Genomic DNA, 20,104 nt, shown 5'->3' on the forward strand with positions numbered 1-20,104 from the left:
TCTTAATAATTCCGTTGACTAATTTTTTTTAGATTATTTTTAGCAATTTTCAGTATATTTGTACTCTATATTATTTTAAAATTATTGTTTACCTACAAACATAACCAAACTTCGTTTTATTAATATGTCTGATTATAATGAAAACCTGTACATTTTTTTAGTGTAATTGCATATAGTTACATGTGTTTCAGTTAATACAAATGATATTAACACAATATTCTAGTTTACGTGATTTTTTACATTTTTTTTTATTTTGTACATTTTCTAGTCAACACGAGTCGCGACATGATGAAAACCAAAAAAACGCTACTTAATTAGCTTGTGAATTATTATTTGTGGGTTGGCCTTGGTATTTATTAAAAAAAAAAATGTTTTTGCATATCTAAATAAAACAAAAAATTGATTAAAAATAGTTTCACATGTGACGACCGCTGCCGACACACGACTCGAGGTATTTTCACATTTTTGGAAATAATTTAGATTTTTCCGCAAATTGATGATTCGAACTCAATTTTTGTTTTGATATTAAAAAACGCAATCTATTCAAGTTTTCATAGAAAAAATCATCATATGCAGGTGGTTTGTATGGTTTATTAATTTTTTGTTACATTTTTTACATTGAGAAAAAATCGCAAAATAATTATAATCCCACCTGTTTTGAAAACACATTTATGAAAAAATATTGGATTTTTTTTTTGAGTGAATATACAGTAGTGAATGAATCGTCTATTTCGGTGTATAGCCTTTACTTTTTTTTATGTATGAACTTAACATTAACATCTCATACAAATTTACATATTTTTGAGCAGAAAAGTAGTGGATACTGACTCAAATTTTCACTCACTATAGCAGGTTCAAAGCCCTCAAAAAAACTTCTTGTGGTTAAGTTTTTTAGCCATATTGATGTCCAAGAGGAAAATAAATGTTGATGCAATCCAACTTTTCATTTCTCTTGAATTTAATTTTGATTTCAATAAAGTAAGGGAAATGTTAATAAAAAAATTGTATTTCAATCTAATTGGTTTGATAGCAGCACAAATTTATTCGAACAGTACAGCTTTCAAAAAATATATGTAAATAATTTTAAATTTTACGTTACTTCTAGATAAAATCGAAAATGTTCAGCCAATTGGCACTTTGCATGTTGCAAAAGGCCATAAATAAAATCTACAAAAAAATTTCTTTTTCCACAATTGGGGACAAAAACTCAAAAAAACATTTTTGAAGTGAAAACTTCTTTAGTATCGTAGTGATTTGAAACAAGATGAAACGAAAAAGTGACACGAAAACTCAATTGATCATAACTTTTTTGTTTTAATAGATAGATAAATGAAATTTATACAGTAGATAGGTAATCAATTAATTTCATATTCAAAATTCTGCGATAACGGTGAAAAGATGTTCTTTTTCTAAACACGTTATATCTTTTGATCTTGAGCACATAACAAATTAATTTAACTTTAATACGCATGCTGATAATATTACCTTTTATTAAATATATCACAAATAACGGTACGTGCTCTACAAGTTATATAATCTTTAATTGAAAAACTTGAAAAATACCTCAAAACACCTGTGAAAATTTGTAGCCGATGGCCAGCCAGCAGTAGAGGAAGTACCGTAATCTCAGTTTGAAATTTCAACATGGTTGGCTTTAAAAAATGCTTACTTTTTTTGTAGGCATGGTAGAAATATGATTGAAGCGTCATATAAAAGGTGAAATAATAATGATATAAAATTTATTATAGGTTGTATTTTAAAAAATGGATTTAATAGCGTTAGAAGAGAAAAAGAGATTGATTGTTTTGCTTTTTTTATGAAAACTAATTGGGTTAAAAACATTCTAGCTCTTTTTTTAGATGTTGTACAGACATGGTCGATATAAATATTTTGAGCTGAAACAATAAGCTTTCAGATGGTATAAAATTGATTGTAGGTTGTCATATAAAAAAAGTTGATGGAATAAAAAAAAGTTATTTTTCGATTTTTTTTTTGCAAGAAAATTAATTTTAGGGTTTCACTTCAACCACGTGTGAATTGCACACATGATTTTTTTTATATAACACTAATGACACTCACCACTTAACTATTTCTTACTTCTTAAGAAAGGATTTTCTTTAAAATTAATAAACTCTCATTTTTTAAATAAAAAGTATTTTTTTTTTAATTATTATTATCAACGATACCACTGCCAATAGATAAATAAAAAAAATAAAAAAAGTGTTTATTAGCTTAAATTATTAGTATTGCATACTAAAATTATTATTTTTTTTTTTTTCAATCAATTTGTGGAAAACAGTTCAAAGAAAATATTCTGTTTTGAATTTAAAGTTATAAGTATTTTTTAAATTGCACTTCATATTTCTTTGACAATTTTTTTTTTTCAAGTTATTCATTCCCGCCAAATTTTAGAACCTTATTATAAATAACTATTTTCTTGATTTTACATAGCCTTAAATTAAGTACCTATAAATCTTTAAAAATTCAAGTCTAACGTTACAAATTTTTGATACCTAGTAGTTGAAGGTAAACAAATATTTGAGCCATTATTCATCATATGAAGTCATATTTAATGTTTATGCTCATTTGCCATATAGACAATGTACAACTGTTCATGATTCCAACAGCTATTCAATGAAATTTGTCAAATTTTTACTAGTTTTTAAATTCTTGACCCAAATGCCTGAGGACATCATTTTTGAGATTTTATAGGGTGAATGAAATAGGGCATTTGGAATTCCAGAAAGCATTCAAATTGTCTTTTTTTTTTTAAAGAACCCTATTCTTAAGAGAATTTCAAAAGTATTTATATTACCGGAAACACTATTAATGAATGAAATCTCTACTTCAATCATACACTTAAATCAATCAATCAAGAAAAACTATTTCTGTTTAACCCATTCCCCCAGCGCTACTTTCTTCAGAGTGCATGAGTAAATATCAATTGAACAATTGAAAATGTCCAATTTGATTGGCAGATCTTGAGACATTTTAAGAGGCTAATATAGCTTACCCTTTGCATCAATTTTGACAACAATCTGTCAGCAAGTTAAAAATGATATTTCCTCTGATCTCTGTATTTAAAATTACTTTGTTGCACATTGAGATTAAATCTGTTAATCTTTCAATTTATATTCACCATACGAGTAAGTATAACCCAGCAACGTCGGATGTATCAGATAGTATCTTACTTGGCATCGTTTCAAGAAATTCCATAAGACACAATAAACCAGCTCAATACACTTTTACACCTTTTTCACTAAATAATAAAATAATAAAAAAAAAGAAAATCAAAATAAAATTGAGAAGAAAAAATAAGAAAACCTAATGATTCACTTTAAATATATAAATCAGAAATAAATTCGCTATTTTATTTTCCCTCCATTTTTCGAATCGTAAAAATAAATATTTATTTTCTGTCGGCATCAGTTTGATAGATATACGGCACGTTCTTATTCAAAAACAAAACAACAAAAAACAGCTTAAGAATTGTTTTGGATGAAGAGAGAAGAAGCGTGCTTAGATATGGATTGCACGTCGTCGCAATCTCAAAAATCGATCGCTCAAGGCAATCAAATACCGAACGTCCCCCAGTCAGAAGTTCACCAAACCACACAAAAATGTCACAAAACCTCCCCGAACTAAATGTCGAACGCCCAAAATTTTCAAACAATTTCGCACTACTTGACACTCGATTTTCAATTTTCTCGCATTTATAATAAAAGTGTTTTTCTCCCGAACGCAGTGCCAAGAAGTTCAAAAAATGTACGATAAAAAATTTTAAAATAAAATAAAATGTTTTTTTTTGTACGTACCGTCCGGTCCGTATAAATCAAAAAAGTAGAAAAAACAAAAATAAATCCACACGTTAAAAATTTTGCGTAGCACTCTATGTCTGATTGATGAGTATTTTTAAAACCACTTTGCCTTCTCTTACTCGAGAGAATACTCGCAGCGTATTTTATATATGTTTTTCACTTGTATTTTTGTGTTGAAAAATCACTGTGAAACCATCCGAAATAATTTTTTGTGAAAGCAAACAAAACAATCTTCATTCACAAATCAAAATGATCTCTCAGATTGTTTTCAAAAATAAGATACAAAATTGTTTTTGATCTACTTGCGTCGCACTTCTAATTAAGACAAAATCTCAGAACAGACTGAATGTCTGAAATTGTTCTTCAAGTCTTTAATTTTTTTTTTTACGTAACGATAATATTTTTCACGAACGAATTTTGTATTTTTTTTTTTTTTGCTGAGAAACAGAAACGGCCTCGCTATTGCTACGGCTACCGCTATAATGCCGCCAACAACAACAAGTCGTATGGTTGTTTGGTGTCGGAACGCGCGTTCTTCCTTCGACAATGTTAATCGTGTTGATCATCATTATGATGATGATGATGATGATTCGTTGGTGGTGTTTTTCTTCTGTCTGACTGAATCCAGAGCAATAAAATAATAAAAAAAAAAAATTGTATGAATATTGTCTGGTCTCGCGTATTTGTTCGGGTTCGGGTGAAGTGCGAGATATTTAAGATACTTTTGTATCTGGAGTTCTTTTTGAAGCACACCCCGGCCAAGAGGCCACACAATTAAGGCACACAAATTCAATTCAAATTTATTGCATCGAGTGGGAGAAAGAAAACGAGATAATAAAAAGTACCAGTACAAAAGGAAATGATTAAATTAGGTCATAAAAGGGATAAATTTCAATAAAAGTGGATTAGAGTAAGAGAGATAGCAATATATAAACAAGAAAAAGGTAGGCCAAACAAAATTTTTGGGGAATACCCATCCTTTTTTTTTGCACCTTAAGGAATTTATTTTACAGTGAAGATTGCAGGTGCAAATATTTGAAAACCATCTGAGCAATGTGTACCTACTTGATGTCAATACCACCTCTACCGTTATATCCACTTGACATAATATTAGGATGACAAATTTTTAATCCATATGCACACTTAAGATAATGTAGGTAAACATTTTGCTTGCGGATAATGTCAATCAACTCTCAGGCAGATGTGATTCCAATTAAGTCAGGAATAATAGTGTGACCATCTGTTATGAAAAATAGGATGAATATGGATAACTTAAAAAAACAATCATTGAAATTTGAAAAATTAGGTCTACGAAAACGGGATATTGATTGGTTTTAAATTTTTGGTCAACAATTTGGTAGATATATCAATTCATCAACTGTATTTATTAATTTTATTTTTTTTTTTAATTATTTATTAATTTAAATTTTATTAATAAAATATTTTTGTTTGTGATTAAGAGATAAAAATGGCAGTTATAAGAACTTTACTTTTGTTGTTTGAAAAGTTAATGACATTTTCTAAAATTTTCTTAAAGAGAGGATCAAAAACTTTTAAAAATATTTCTGAAAATGTGGTCAACTAAACCTGAAATCCCGAAAACTCGAAAATTCTGAATATTTCAAAAATTTCGAAAACGAAAAATCCCGAAAGCTCAATGTACCAAAATCGAAACCCCGAAAAATGTTATGAGATGACAAAATTGAAAATCTCCTCTTTTTTTGAAATTGTCAGTTAAAAATGGCAGTACTGGAATTTTAGAAATATAATTTTATAGCTCAAATGTTCTTGTTTTGAGGTTTAACAATAAACATTGTTCGATCTAGGTATTCCTTTCAAATCCTAGTGTACCCATACCAAAAAAAAGTTGTTTTTGAAATTTTCCGGTTTCGGTTTTTTTGGTCTAAAAATTTTGTTTTTATTTTTGTTTTAATTTGAAAAAATCTATAAAAAAAAAAATTTTGGTGGCATCTGGGATAATCAAATGGAAATATCGAGAAAACCAGTAATATTGATTGTGGCTTTTAAAATTTAATAGCTGGTTTATCCATAAATTCTGCCGTTTTTTTTTTGTTTCATTCGATCGAATGTTTGCAAAAAAATTAAAAGATCACGATTTGACTTTAAATGATCACAATATTTTACAAAAATACACATTTCATTCATTTTGTATGCATTTTGTTTTATTGATAAAAATGTTCTTAGACCAAAAAAAAAAAAAAACCGGAAAAATGTCGACAAAATTTTTTTTTATATTCGTCGAATTGAGAGGAGCACGTAGCGTCTGAATTTTTTTTCGCAAGTTTGAACTTTAAAATCCTCTTTTTCAAACTAGAGTACCTACCAACATTTTTAAGGAAAAATTTTTGAAAAACCTCAAAAAAATTTGTTTTATTTTTATCCTATAATTTTTTCCGCTAGTAGGTAGTTTTTTTCAGTGTATTGCAGTATGTATTTTCTTCCCCTTATTAAAAAAAATAGCATCATCGTCCTAAACTTATTTGTATACTAATTTAACTGCATTTTTAATAAAATTATCTTTCGCGAGATAAACTTAAGATTTGTGTCTGTATGTACCAAAGCACAATGACATTTAAGGTTATTTACAATAATTCAAGCACACTTGCATACATATGCCATTAATTTTGTAACACCCTGTGTATAAAATTAGAAAAAAAAAATTACGTTTACTTACCCATCCGTTTTCGAAAAATTGACTTTTCGTCAAAAAAAAATTGAAGCTTTAACTTAGTTTTAAATTCATGAAGCTTAAAATCCCATTTAATTTTTATTTTCTCTTCAAATGGTTAGAAAACACAATTTAATGTTTTCATTAAATTTATGATTTTTTTCTATGAGAATGGAAAACATTTAAAACTTTCATATTTATTTGCCTTCAAGCCAATATAAAAAATCAATTTCATCACAAAAACATACAAAAAACAACTATTTGCCTAACTTTTAAAAAATGCATAAAGAACTCTAACATTTATTTTTCCGTTGTAGATTTTATTGATAAAATCTTTCTATTTTTAGGTTTAATCTTTATCTTTAGAAACCAATAAGAGTTATTGATTATTTTGGTAACTATTTGCTGTAAATTCGGTAGCTACTATACCGGCTTTTCCATGCTTTACTACCGATTTAACTAAATCAGAGATATTGAAAGAAAAAAAAAAACGAAATTCGATTTGAAAGGGATTTTTATATGACGTACCTGTAAAACAAATAGGAACCCTTAGTGATTTTAAATTCCATTTTCCATGAAAATACCTTCATAAAATCGAGTATTTACAAAACAAATATTCATAATCAAACAAGAACAAAAATTTATAGGTATATTTTTTAGTTCCATGAACTTTATCATCGGTGGCACTGCATAAATGCTCTTGACACCCTTTTTTATATAAAATCAGAAGACTTCCACTTGATTTCACTTCATCCACCTTGCCTTATCCCAAACCAAAGTCAAGCCAACAAAACTGAGATATACGTACTTTGCCTATATCTAAAATAAACATTTTCAAGATCAAGGCGGTTGATTTAAATGCATACAACATCGTCTTCGTTGTTGTATATTCGTCCCCAAAATACTCCACCACTACAACCACCTGAAAAAAATAAAAAAAAAAACCCTTTTTATAATGTATGTGGAGACAGAAAGAGGAATCATAATACACAATATGGCATCCATTCAAAAGATAACGGGAGCTCAAGGTAAATTTCAGTGTCACAATTGGTACCAACTCAACTACCAACAAAAAAAAGTCCACAAAAGAATAATTCAAAACACATCGCTCAAACAATATATAAAGTATGTATAGGTACCAAGTCGAGTATGTAGAAGAATATCATCAGTCTTTTCTATACCTTTTTCAGTCAGCAGCTCTCCTTTAGAGCTCTTAGAATAGAATATTTTGTCAAGTTGAAGTTGGAAGCTTAAACAAATAAAAGTGATGAATGTTGATCACGGTCTTTTGGTTTTTTTTTCTTGTTGTTGTTGTTAGTAAACCACACGCATAACAGTAATAATATTCTCATCTTATCTCGTTCGGCCGAGTTAAAACCTGAGACAATCTGTTCGAGGTTGGATTGCGGCAGCAGCTAAATAATTAATGTTTGCTTCCTTGGTGAAGAAAATGGTGACATATTAAGTCGTGACGTGATGTCACGGACTGATGATGAGGGTGTTTGGTTTGTGATGTTTCTGAAGTTAGTGTGACCAAAGTATTAGATTCTTAAAGTATTAGATTCTTAATAAGTAGTACGGATTTTTTTCCAACACTCTGCGTTTCGAAATATGAATTTTTGAAAAACACCTTGTTTTTTAGGGGTATTTTTGGCTAGTTTTTGATTTTTAGTTTTTTTTTTTTTTTTGAGCGTTCAAAAACTCTCAAACTTATAGGACATGTAGGTTTTGGCCTTATGCATACATATGCAAAAAATTGGAATCGTTAAGTGAGTTTTGACACGTTTTTTTACCGTTTTTAACCGTTTTTAACCGATTTTCATGGTTTTTTATTTTTATCTTTTTTTCTTTAATAGATACAGCAATAAAGTATACAAAGTAATGATAAACCATGACCACGACTAAATGTGTGCGAAGTTTCAATCATTTTTGTAAACACAATTTTGAGATAACGGTAAAATAAAATTTTAGAATTCAACACCAAGAGCAGATAGAAATTTTATTAAACTTTTATGAGCATCCTGATACAATTACCTTTCATTTGGTATATCACACATAACAGTAGACTAACTACAAGCTACACATTGCAAAATCAAGAAACTTGCGAAAAACCTCAAAACACCAGTGGAGATCTGTTGCCCCCCTAAAAGCCACCAGTGTGGGAAGTACCGTAATCTAAGTCTGGAAATTCGACATGGTTGACTTTAAAAAATTCTAACTTCTCTTGTAGGCATTTTTGAAATGAGATTGATACGTCATATGAAAGGTGAAATAATAAGCTTTCACATGGTATATATTTTTTATAGGTTGTCAAACAAAAAAATTGATTCTATAGCCTGAGAACATAAAAATAAATGTTTATTTTGCTTTTTTTAATGAAATTTGATCGAGTTCAAAAAATTGTAACTCTTTTTGTAGATGTCTCATAGACCTGATCGATATATATATAGACAATAAGCTTTCAGATGGTATACAATTTTGTATGGGTTGTTAGGGAAAAAATGGAATTAATGACGTGAGAAGATAAAAATTTGTTTTTTTTTTTTTTTTTTTTTTTGATGAAAATGATTGTTTTCAATAAATTATTTTTATACTTTTTGCGCATTGTAAAACTAAAAAAAATGTATTCTTAAGAAGAAATACTTGGCTTTTAAATTGCATAATTTTTTTTTGGAAGCTTTTAACATAAAAAATTAATAAAATGAGAAAATTATAAAGGTATTTTTTTTTTAGCTTTTTCTTGTAAATTATGATTGTTTGAAATAAGTAAACGCTTCAATTGACTAATTTTAAACAAAAGCACACAACCTGTTTTCTGACGAGGTTATCACGTAAAATCATCGTCCGTAAACCGGCTTTACAGACATTCTTTATACTGAGAAATTCACACAATTCTTACGAATATGTCTTCCTTTATCAAACAAAAATATATCTTTTTGTTATCTCAAACCAATTCATCAGTCAATAAGAAATGGGAAAAATTTCCATGAAATCTGTCTAGACCATCTGCTTTTGGAATTCAGAGTAATATTTTACTTTAAAAAATAATTTTTTTTTCCTTAGAGCAGTTAAATTATCATTTAACTGTGGTAAAAAAATATTTTAGACTCAAAATTTAAACTAGGTATACAAAATGTAAAAGTTGTGTAGTAAAGATTATTATTTTAGGTTGTAGGGGTAACCTTCGGGTATAAATCTCCTAGGGTATGAGCTTATAGGGAATATAAGTTCATCTTACTAAATATTTTAAATGCAAATCGTAGTTAAAAATTCTTTTATATAAAGTTTACCTTAGCATAAACTCAATATTTCAATCACTCAACCATACCGCTATTGGTTCTTTTTTTAAACCACAATCTAAGAATCATGATAGTCCAATTAAATATTACCCGTTGCTTTTTAAGGAAAATAGGAGGATTTTCGACTGATACCGAAACATGCTGTGAATAAAATGCAATTTTTTTTTTAAATCTGCTTGGAAAACTGCATTTTATATCATAATTTACATTTTTCAGAAGAATTAATATAAGAAAATTATAGGTATAACTAAATTAACATATAAAACAGACACTTTTTGAGCTGTGATATCACTAAGACTATTTGGATTTGTCTTTTGAACCAGAATTCTGAGGTTCGTATACCAAATAGCCCAATACTTTTTTTTGCTTCCAAGTAATTTTTTTTAATTTTCTATGACTTTTACCAAGTAAAATTATTATAGTCTGTGTAAATGGGCTTTACAGGCAAACTCAGATACAAAATCAGATTACAATTATGTAGATATTCTTTAATATTTTTCATAAAGCAGATTTTACTTTAAGAGTAATTACATGCGACCCATTCCTGAACTTATAATATAAAGTCATAATCCTTAAACTTCATGATTGTTTGCTAAATTAATAAACATTAAATATTCAGCCGTTTATAGTAAAAAACAAATACATATCAAAATTGGTCACTGTGGCGTATGCGCAACTTTTTTTTAATGAAATTATTAAAAAACTGAGAAAAAATATTTTATCACTGAACAATATAATCATCAAACGCCTACAATACTGATCGTTTTCAAAATATTTAAATTAACTGCATAATGAGTGAAAAGAAATAAATGCTTTTACTAGAAAAATTGGAATGTATGTACTTTTTCCATCCAAATTTTATTCATATCAAAACTAGATTATTCTTATTAATTCTCTTGCACAAGAAGTATTGAATATTTTTTATTTATATGAGCCATTATATAATATGATATAATCAACAAAAAAGTCGAACGATAAGTCTTGAACATTTTTGGGTATTTTTGTGAGAAGAATTATGACTACGAGAAAGCATTTCAAAACTCAAAAACTTATCGTCAATTCTTGTAATTTCTTAAAAAAAAATATTATAAAAATTCAAGTTAACACAAAATTCAAAAAATTGAAAAAATAAAAAACAAAAAATTGGTTTCGAGAATATGTACTGATCAATGTTAAAGTTATAGCAATTTATATAAAATGTTGTACTTATCTAAAATTTTAACTATAAGACGTCTTTTTATTAAATTTATTCCAGGAATCATTAAAATTGCCTGAACACCTCACTTTCTTTGTACTTGTTCCCACTACATTTTTTGTACCTAATCCATGACCTGAAAAACTCAATTAAAAAAAATGCATTTGAAATTAAAAAAAAAATAAAATGCACGACTGGGGCCGCACGTACTTCCTCTTATGATAAAAGTACCTTTTATGTCAAAGCTTTTTTGGAAAAATATTTTGAATTGGTTATAATTTGATTTTTTAAGGAATTTCATAAGAAATGCAAAAATATGTAATCTTTTTTTTATAACTTCTTACGCCATATTTCCGTTATCCGTATTTTTTGAGAAAAACTAAAAACGCAAATATGTTAGATTTACGTACAACATTACGTGTGTTAAATTTAATCAAAATCGTTAGAGTCGTTTTCGATAAAATTGCAATAACTCATTAACGATGCACGGGAAGAGCCGACATCAGCGATTTAAAAAAAATTGTAATATCATATTTTCACTATATACGTATTTTTTGAGAAAAACTAAAAACGCAGTTTTGTTAGATTTACATACAGTATAACGTGGGTCAAATTTAATCAAAATCGTTAGAGCCGTTTTCGAGAAAATTGCAATAACTCGAACACTTTGTATGGGAGGTATATGTTCTAAGCGAGATATTAAAAAACAAAAAAAAAAAAACAAACCTTGGAAATTACGAAAAAATCATCTGTACCAAATTTCAAGAAAATCCGTCTACCCGTTTAGGCTGCAGCTTCATGTACAGCTTTTTTTGACAATGCACAGACGAACCGACGCACTGACGCACAGACCGACGGACGTCATGAAGAAAACCACTTTTTCGGACTTCTCCATCATCGTAATGTTAGTTTCGATTAAAACCTCGAATTTTTTTTTGACACGAAACCAATACTTGCCCTATAGAGCAAGTAAAAATATTTATTGCAGATAAAAAATTAGAAAAAAATATTTATTTTAACTGAAAAAAAAAAAACAAATTCTTGCAACTGAAAAATGGGATCGGGTCAAAATTCTGCTTTTCAAAATTCTGCTTTTTTAACGAAAATTCTGTTTTTCAAAATTCTGCTATTTTTCTATTCTGCTTTTCAAAATTCTGCCAGCATTATACTTGAACAAAAAAATTCTGCCAATTCTGTTTTTTTTTTTTTTATAGCATATGTGCTGACTAAAGAAAAATACACCTGTAGGACCAGGTTTTCGTCCTTGATGTTTGTGGGTGTGACTACACACTATTGTGTAGTATCAGTTCTCAAATTATCTGTCACAAATCTAGAAATCGCAGCTTTGTTTATTTATTCTGAGGCGCATATACTGTCCGAAGACCGCAGTAAACGTTGAACAGATAAACGAACAAAGGTATTAAAATTGAGTCAACAACAATTATGAATGAAAAGACATTTTGTTGTATTTTCAAATATATGTACAAACAATTTTATTAATAAAATAATTGAGAAATTTAAATTACGTTAAATGAAATGAGTTGGCAACCATAAACTTCGTTGAACTATTTTTATAAAATTATCTAGGCGCTTTGAAGAAAACGTCGTAAATAATAAAAAAATAATTAAACGATTCAAGGTTGGCTTACACTCAAAGCCACTCCCCCTGGTGTGATACTTTTTTGAGAACGTTAGCGCTAGGCAACCTTTGCTCAATGAAATATCAAACAAGAGTGATTTGTTTTGAATCAAGCTCTGCTTTTTATATGATTTTTGAAATAATTTTAAATCAATGAAATATATGATTACAAACATAAATTATTTTAAAGTCATTAAACATAAAGTATTAATTTAGAATATTGAACATTTAAATGAGAATTATATGAATTAACAGTAAATGGATGTCTTATACACCTCATTAATGTTATTCAACATTAGTACTTTCCTAAATTTTTTTGTTTAAGTGTCGCAAGGGGTTGGGGTCGAAATTCTGTATGTTGCAAAATTCTGTATTCAAAATACTGTATGCCAAAATACTGTATGTCAAAATTCTGTATGTGCAAAATGCTGTACTAACAAAATTCTGAAAGTCAAAATTCTGTATAGTTAAATTCTGGTTGGTCAAAATACTGTATTTCAAAATTCTGTACATCAAAATTCTGTATATCAAAATTCTGTAAAAATGCTGTAAAAAATATCATTTTGATAACGTAAAAAAGTGCGCGCGCACTTTTTTACATTATCAATGAGGGTTTACTATGAATTTCTAAGAGATCAACATAATAAAGAGGCAAGCTTCTAATGCTGAATAATCTAGGTACATACCTAAAACGGATTGAAATAAAATAAAATTAATATTGATTTTGACATTTTTTTTGTAAAATGTATTTTGTATGTTTAATAAAAGTTTGATTTGTGTTCCTAGAATTGATTTACTTTTTTACTTTAATAATAATTATGTTTGTATAAAATTACAACTTTACTGTCAATAATTATATTTAAAGCTACTATTTAGTGTTTTTTTTTTATCAAAGGAAATTTCTTTAAAAATACTGTATTGAAAATACAGAATTTTGCAAGTCAGTATTTTGTTCATACAGTATTTTGACGTACAGAATTTTGTATTTATAGTATAATGACGTACAGAATTATGGTCTTACAGTATTTTGACCCTACAGAATTTTGACAAGCAGAATTATGATCCGCTCCCTGTCGCAAGTATTTTTTAAAATGCATAGACTGACATTCTTTCAAATACCGATGTTGTTTGATACAAGATATTCCTTTTCTTATTAAAATTTTTGAATATTCATCTTTATTTGACAAATTAAAAAATTTTGAATAATTTTTTCTTAATATTTTCAAATTTATTCATTTATAAAACAAAAATTAATATGCATTCAAAGAATGCAAATTACTTAGGTAAGTAATCAAATAAGCAGATAATTTTTCAAGAAAATGATTTTACAGAATTTTGCAAAAAATTAAGAAAGGGTTTGGAAAATGTTAAAAAGCGCGCGCTTTTGAACATTTTCCAAACCCTTTTTTAATTTTTTGCAGAATTTTGAAAAACAGAATTATGAAAAGCAGAATTTTGAAAACATTTTGGAAGCAGAATTTTGTAAAGCAGATTTTTGACAACGGCAGAATTTTGACCCCAACCCGTGAAAAATATTAAAAATAAAAATATTTTTTTAATATTCGTCGAATTTGTTACAATTTTGAAAATTTGACCATACCTACATTAGGTGCAATATGTTATAGTTGACATAGCTAATGTATGGCCAAATAGTCAAAATTATAAGAAACTCGACGAATATTACAAAAAAATATTCAATGAACCTTGATTTTTTTTTTATTGCAAAACATATTTTATTTGCAATAAATTTTTTTTATAGCAAAATATTTGTAGTTGCAATAAATATTTTTTTAAATGGACATTTTTTTTCAGTTGCAATAAATATTTATTTTTTTCTAATGTAATTTTTATTTATTTCCAATAAATATTTTTTTAAGGTTTGTAGATAATGGAAAACAAATGCCTTAAGTTTTTCATCCGTTTGTGATAAAAATAATCATTTATCAAAAAATCAAATATTTCGGCCAAAATCTCAACTAATTTGTCCCAAACCTTCACCATTATATTGATTGACTTCATACAAAAAAAAAAACTACTTATCATCTGTTACGTGCCATTTATTCTCCCATCGTAATTAATTATAATCCAAAAATATATCTCCTTAATGAGGAGGTCTGTTCCCAGCTGAGAGTGTCCTTGAATATCATTATCATTAATAAAGTACATTCTCTCATCAGAGCACCTACTTTTGCCTGAGAAATATATAAAAATGAACATATTCGAATGCGTCTTTCAATAATAATAATAATTATGGAATTTATCTTTGTCTTCTTGCTCCATCTCGACACTAAGTCATGGTGAAATGACACAACACAAGATACAACACAAACCAGCATGTTTTTGTACGTCTTCGATTTTTTGAGCTCATTAAGGAAGATTTCATAATCCTCTCTACAAAATATAATATCTCTGCTATTCACTCTAAAGCTAAACTTTTCAAGGCTATACACAAGACAAATTCATAGTCAAAAACTGATGCGCCTTATCCAAAGAGACTTCCCAATACCATCCAACTAGGCTTATATGAGTATATCAACAACCAACAACAACAACTGACAACAGAAAAATACAAAAAAAGTGATTGTATTGCAATTGCGCTGAATGTTACTTAACGCATTTGACGTAATTTGTCAAGATAACTGTCGCCATCTCCATCTGCGAACATAATTATGCATTTTCTTCTTCCAACGGATTTCCCGGCTCCACACTGGAAGTTGAGAGCTGTCATTGCTTAATTTTTTTTTTTTTTCGTTTTCATTTTGTAGTGCTTGTGCCAAAGCAAAACATTCATTAGCAAAAGCGGTGGCGGAAAGACGAATGATCATGTTGCTGGTACACAACACACATGACGCGACAAACAACGACGACGATGGAGACGACATACGGTTTTGTTATAGTTGCGACTCCAACGCGGCGCGGCATTCCGACATAAAACTAACTTCTTCTTCACGCTTTGTATCATGCATTGTCATTGCCGTTGTTGTCGTTTGTAATTTGCGTTCGGATTTGTCACTTGTTGATGCATACTAATCAAGAGAAACGTTTTTTGTGTTTTTTTTTTTCTTTTTTTTTTTTTTGCTAGCTACTGTTTTGTTTGATTTGTTTTTTGTTGTATTTCGGTCATCAGGGCGACTTACTGCCATTACATCGTGCGTTGCCGTTGTACAATAGCATATTTACCTATATACAAAACTATACCGATTTCTGTAACTTCATATGCTTTGTGTTTAGAGTTTATTTACAAAATTACTTCTATAAAGCTTCTATTGAGTTTGTGTACGGTTGCTGCATTCAGCTAACCACTAACTGTTTAAATATGGTACCGACTTTTTGGAGTCTTATCTATGAAATTACCATCTAAATTGTGAAATATTTGATGGTTCAATGTGAATACGCATAAAACCAACTTAGACTTCAGTTAGACTTCGATAGAGCTTCCATAAGTTACGATTTAAATTTTTGACTGATTTGGATGGTTCTCGATAAAAATTTATCAAACATTGAAACTTTTTTGTGTAAAGTTCCTTTAGACCAAAGATTAAATTTGAATAGTGTATTTTTTTAGAACAGTTTAATAAAAAAAAGTTCAGTAAGGTTTCAGCAGACCTACCGTATTATTAAATTCACAGTGAGTTTGTGAAGTTAGCACTTTATTTTTTTTTTGAAAATTGTAATTTTTGACATTTATTCCAGTTTTTTCACGGTTCGTTCCGGAATTTTGGAATTTATTTTTAAAATTTTTCAAAAATGGGAGTTTTAGAGCCAAAAACCTAGTCCCCTTCTTTCGAAAAGTTTTTTTCCTACCAATTTTGAACATTTTGAATTTAAAAGTAAAGGACCAAACAAAGAGTTTGCGGTATATTTAAAAATACAAATTTTAAGACCTCAATTGGAACAATGTTGAGAACACTTTTTTAAAAGTTGAAAAAAATTGAAAAACTTAAAAAACTCGAAAAGATATGCCTAGCTTTTTTTTGGTTTTCAACCCCTAATTTTCGAAATATTTAACTAAGAGGTCCAAACATTTGCAACATTGTTAGAACCCAGTACAACTTTTAAAAATTTAACTTTCGAGAAAATGGGGGGATGGCTAGAGGCTAGAGGGACCTCATTTTTGAAAATTTTTCGGTACATTCCAGCAAAAATCGGAAACAACCAGGAACAACTGTCAAAAATAAAAATAAAAAATAAGAAATTCTAACTTCACACACTCATTCACGAGGCTTTATATTATCTGTTCCTAAAGAATGGATTTTAGGTTTTATTGGCAGAATTATTTTTATGAACTTTTCTTAAAATCTTCGGTAAAATTTGTGACAGGCTGTAGATTGCTAAAACATATTCTAGGGTTTATTAGGTGGGACAAAATTCTGTTATGGACTTATGTCCCACCTTAATGAGACATATGAATATGGATTGATGTCCCATCTAAACGTTTCTTTTTTTAAAGAATGGAATTTCAAAAAAAAAAATTGTAAGTAACGGATTTTATTGGGCATATCAAAAGCTTCTTTAATTTTTTTCAAAGAAACTTTGCATGCAAGTAATTTTGTACCAACCTCAAAACTATTTGAGCCCTATCTAAAAAAAAAAGCAACAACTTCATTAAAGCAAGATTTTTTTCTTTTACTTTCTGATTACTTTCATAAGGCTTCCAAAAGACTTCTTTTAAAATAATATTTTAATTTTTAGTCGTCCAATTTAAAATTTTTTTACTATCTTAACAAAAACAACTTCCTCAAATCAAGATTCTGTGGTTTTGTCAGATTACTTATATAAGGCTTCCAAAGAGCTTCTTTTATGATTGTTTATTTATTTTTGTCTTCCAATTTAAAATTTTCACTATCTCAACAAAAAATTTCCCAAAAAAAAAAACTTTTTTTTAAATTCGTTTTTGGTAAACTGAAATTGACTAAAATTTAGGGAGTTGTGGGAGGGAGGGAGGGATAGGCTGGCTTGTAGCGTAATATCTGTCTAATGTTGCTATAATACTATGGCCTATTTCTAACACAAATTGACTACACTTCACATTTTTTGCCGGTAACCCTTTAAATTTTGTCCAATATCAACCACAACAACACCAACCCCCATCAAAATATCATTTAGTAAATTTTACTAAAAGGGACATGTCGCCGTCATTGGTCGTTGTTGGTTGCTGGTCGCGTTGTTGTTTTAATGATAAATGTTGCTGTAACGTTGTTGGTGTTATCAATAAGCAATATTGTGACGACGATAAACAGACTATGAATATTTCAATCCCCCACTCGTAGACAAAAAAAAAAAATTACACTAGTTGTTGCAGCATCAACAATGATCTACATAAATGCCCAGCACAAGCGGGCAGGCAGACTGTCATTGCTGCTTTTTTGGGGGAAGAAATTGCAGCAGCTGTCGCTCTTAATTTCTGGTGTTGCCATTGTTGCATGGTCTTACACAAGAGCAGACGAACGAACGCCGAGACGGACGCAAAAATGTTGACAGCGAATTTTTACTTTTTAATCAACACGCTTTGCCTTGTTGTTGTTGTTCTTGTCACTTCTGTAAGCTTGTTTTTTCTTTCTTTTGCAAGTACCTACATCAGCTTGGCCTAGCCCTATCGTAGTTTGTTGCGCTGTGTATAATGTACATGGTACTGATGACGATGAGTGTTGTGTACTTTTTGATGAATTTTTCATGAATGGCAGGGCAAGACTGGGTTGGGTGGGTGTGTTCGTTCGCCAACTTTACTAGCGTTGTTGGAACATCAAAAAACCGCACAACAAGTGAATTTCATTTGCAGACATTTGAAATGCTAATTGAAAAATCTGCTTCTTTTTGTGGTACGGTGCGGTGTGGTGGTGGTAGTGTAGAGTGTTGCTGCTGTTATAAGCTGGATGGTCGATGGTCGTTTGTATATTGTTTTTTTTTTTTATTTTAATTTTATTTTAATTTTTGTTGAATAATTTTCTGTGTAACATACATTCAATTATTTGGGTAGGTTTACATTATAATAAACAACAACAATAACCTAAACAATGAAATGAGAAAAAAAATAAAATAGGAACACATAAAAACCCATTTTTGTTTAGTCGCTTATTGCTGTTTTTGTTGTTGTTGGTATTATTGCGACCCACATTTGGTAAATTCAATTGTATATGAATGTGGCAAGTTCGTGAGGTACTTGATTTATTTTATATTTATTTCGTTGTTTCTGTTTTTTTTTTTTTTTGTTAGAATAAATTATAAATTAAATTATTGTTTATGGATATTTTTGGGGTACTTTATGGGTATAAATTGTTTGTTGCTGGTTTTGTAATGAACAATTATGGTGGTGAGCTATTTTAACCTTGTTTTTTGTACTATACAACATGAGGTTTTTGTTATGTCTAAACAACCCTTGTTTTGGCAGCATTGATTTATTTATTTATTTTTTATTTTGTTGTGAAAATTAAATGTGTCAACAAACATATTTTATTGGAAAATAATGGTAGTATTGAGATTTTGTGCGGTTAGATTGATATAAATGTTAGCATGCTGTAATATCAATTTTGACATGATATACATTTTAGCATGTTTTATTTTTGGTAAATGTGTGGCAGAGGGTTGTTCTTTATTAATGTTTAATTATTGTTTTCATGGTTTTTCATTTTCGGTTAAATAATAATTTTAATTTAGAAATTAAAATGTTATTTCTTTTTTAAATATCAAATTTTGAAATAGTAAAATCATGTTGAATCGGTAGGTAATATATCAGGCCAAATTGATGTTAAAAAATTTTCAAGATATATGATTTAAGTGTTTTAAACTAGGGCATGTTATTGGAAGATTTATAAAAAAGTAATAAATATAATGCACGACTAGGTCGCACGATCTTGCTCTTAGAGTTAAAGTTGCTTAGATTTTTAAGACTTTTTATATATAAATTTGGGAAATGTCAGGTACCTACAAAAAAAAAAAAAAATAAAATAAAAAAAAAAACATAAAATTCGTTTAAAAAAAACAATAAAACAAGATCTGAAATGAAATTGCCCTCCAAAACAAGTATACAGTTTTGATTGATATATTAAGATGCATTTTTAGAGAAAAAAAAAATCAAAATCGTGAGAGCCGGTTTTTAAAAAAAAATTTTGGAAAAAAGTTTTAAAATAAAATAGAAATCACTAATCAACATCTTAAAACAAAATTTCAAAAAAATTCAATGTCCTGTTTTCGAAAATTTGATTTTTCAAAAAAAAATTTTAAATTTTTTTCAAAATCCAAAAATTATTTTTTTTCGAAATTTTATTTTTGGCTTATATTAAAATTATATAATTGCTTTTTAACAAAAAGTTTCGTTGAAATCGAATAAGCAGTTTTGGAGCAAATCGGATTTGATTAAAAAAAAAAAACGGTTCTATGGCAAGTACCGTTAATAGTGATTTTCAAAAATAAATTTTTTCATTAGAAGATAGACCTTGTCTTAAAACTTCCAATTGAATTTTTTTA

The 20,104-nt window shown here is 28.6% G+C and overlaps 2 protein-coding genes across 4 annotated transcripts in view; one reads left to right on the forward strand and one right to left on the reverse strand.

Annotated features, from left to right (window-relative positions):
• LOC129910790 (protein artichoke) overlaps nt 1-20,104 on the forward strand; it is a 435,745-nt gene that overhangs the window by 230,223 nt on the left and 185,418 nt on the right. The gene's annotated exons all lie outside the window — the stretch shown is intronic.
• Nucleotides 1-20,104, reverse strand: part of LOC129910792 (protein folded gastrulation) — a 74,384-nt gene that overhangs the window by 18,260 nt on the left and 36,020 nt on the right. Inside the window, exon 1 of one of the 2 annotated variants that reach the window (XM_055988336.1) lies at nt 3,816-4,234. The exons of the other annotated variant lie outside the window; for it this stretch is intronic. The gene's annotated coding sequence lies outside the window, so the exon portion shown is untranslated. Of the gene's footprint in view, nt 1-3,815; nt 4,235-20,104 lie in introns of those variants that run through there. 2 annotated transcript variants of the gene reach the window in all.

The sequence above is a fragment of the Episyrphus balteatus genome, chromosome 2 (assembly GCF_945859705.1).
Source record: "Episyrphus balteatus chromosome 2, idEpiBalt1.1, whole genome shotgun sequence".
In the NCBI taxonomy this organism is placed as follows: domain Eukaryota; kingdom Metazoa; phylum Arthropoda; class Insecta; order Diptera; family Syrphidae; genus Episyrphus; species Episyrphus balteatus.